Here is a 2500-nt window from a genome sequence, read left to right on the forward strand (position 1 = left end):
ACATCCATCCATCCATATATACACACATATGTCTGGCTGAATGTGTGTAAAAATATATATATATTCACCCATGCATATACGCCATCCATATTTGTGTATTCATGTGTATAATAATGAGTGTTATTAATGTGTGCGTCTATGTGTGTCTGTGCATCTGAACTAGAAGCCATTTACCCCATTGTGTCTGAATAACATATGTGCGTCAAAGATATTCGTATGCAGCTATAGTAAGTTCTAAAATTTATCGAATACCTATACGGAGAGCACTACTCCCTGTATCCGTTCTGTAATTGGAACAAACTTTCAACCGGCCGAATGTTTAGGAAAGGTTTTGTATGACTGTATGTTCGCTTTATTTACACTTACATATGTCAACGAAGCACTGATAATGAGATAATGTCAAGGTTTATCCATTTCGCACTACGTTTTTTGTTTTAACTTTTTTTTTAATTTCCAAATAGAATATGAATTGAATATAAATATTATCATATAATATATGTTTAATTACATACGCGTGTGTTTAAGCTGGCAGCCACGCTTTCATGCGCGATATCTATATGCCTAGATGTTTACTTATATACGTATATAAACTTTCATACATACTAAGTCAGGCTAACAACAAAGTAACACACACAAGCCCAAGCACCAAATATATATATATATATATATATATATATATATATATATATATATATAATATATATTACATTAATTGTACACAAATACATATATGTTTCTGTAGATTTTATGATATAGGGTACACAATATGGATGTATAAACATGTAACTTAATACACCTAAATATATATATTTAGTAAAGTTACACATAAAACACACACGCATACATACATACATATATACATACATATATACATATATACACACACATATATTTATAAATACATATTGGTGCATGCTCATACATATACATGTATGTATCTATTCCTGCATATATGTATGTATGTGTGTGTGTGTGTGTGTAAATGTTCATTATTATTATTATTATTATTATATATAAGAACGCAGCAAACAACGTTTTAATTTCCATTCCCCGTCCGTATTTTATGTCATAAAATATATTTCTGCATTTGTTTTCTTGGACAGCTATACCATTCGTGTTTTACCTGGGGAAAATATAATTTCGTGCACAACCATGCATACACACACAAAAAGAACTGATGTTTACTGCCTGTAGTTACATAACAGCATGCATGTATGAATAAGCGCCTAAAACGTGTGTACGTATGTGTGTATACGTGTATATAAATGTCTACATTTTCACATATAGATGTTTCAATATAAAAATTTATGTGTATGTACAAATATATATGCCGATATACATATATGTTTATATGTGTATTTACATATGTACTTTTATTCGGATGGTACAAGAATGCACTTGTGTGTAAATATTTACACGCATATATGTGTAGCTTGGATGATTGCTATATGAACTGCTTGTTTTCAGGTTCAGTCCCGCCGCGGGACACCCTGGGAAATTGATTTTTAATATTGTACTTGGTCGACCAAAACAGTTTGATGAAAATCCTTAACATACAGACACATGCACACACACACGCGCGCGCGCGCACGCACGCACGCACGCACATGCACACATACACTACAAGCACACATACAGAATCGCACACACAGACACAGTCACAGACACAAACCCACTCACTCAAACACATTAATATATACATATATAAAATTGTGTGTACATTTATTTTTGTGTTTCTCCCCAAACTTGAAAATCGGTGGGTGCGTTTACATCCCCACATATTTGCATTTCCTGCAATGAGACACATAGAATAATAATCACATTTTATAAAAATAACAAAGTAAAAAAAAACAAGTTTTGGTGGCGATTTATTCGGCTAAATCCTTAAAAGCTTTGATGTTGAATCAAGTATAAGATATGGCAAAAAAGTTATGCATACACACACACACACACATATATATATATATAGGTGTATATAGATATACATACACATACATACACACAACACACACATATATTATATATATATATAGATATATTTATATATATATTATATATATATATATATATATATATATTATATTGTATACATATATATGTGTGTATTGTATATGTATAATATATATATATATATATATATACATTTCTATATTCATGCGTATCTATATCCCAAACAATTTTACAAGATACGTAATAATAGGGTAGAAATAAAATTTGCATTCTTTTATATACAATTATATAACAATTTCGAAGTTTTTAGAGAAAGACATTTAAGGTAGGTAGACTTACCTTTACACTCCTACTTCATTAATAGAATCTGTAGTGTATAAACTGATGTCGGTTGTAGTATAGATTTGTACGTTAGCTCTACACACGTGTGGTGAATGTATTTTTTTTTTCTGTATGTCTGCTAGTGTTGAATTTTCTCTCTTTCTCTCTCTTTCCTTTTACTTTTTTTTTCCCCCTGTTGATGTTTTCTTTATCGTTTCTATGTGCTTTT

At 30.4% G+C, this 2500-nt stretch overlaps 1 protein-coding gene across 2 annotated transcripts in view; it reads right to left on the reverse strand.

Moving 5' to 3' along the window:
* LOC115209272 (neuronal acetylcholine receptor subunit alpha-10) overlaps nt 1-2500 on the reverse strand; it is a 1238615-nt gene that overhangs the window by 1235783 nt on the left and 332 nt on the right. For both annotated transcript variants that reach the window (XM_036500962.1, XM_029777579.2), the window contains exon 1: nt 2290-2500. This exon is cut by the window's right edge. The gene's annotated coding sequence lies outside the window, so the exon portion shown is untranslated. The remainder of the gene's footprint in view (nt 1-2289) is intronic.

This window comes from Octopus sinensis, linkage group LG3 (genome assembly GCF_006345805.1).
Source record: "Octopus sinensis linkage group LG3, ASM634580v1, whole genome shotgun sequence".
Classification (NCBI taxonomy): domain Eukaryota; kingdom Metazoa; phylum Mollusca; class Cephalopoda; order Octopoda; family Octopodidae; genus Octopus; species Octopus sinensis.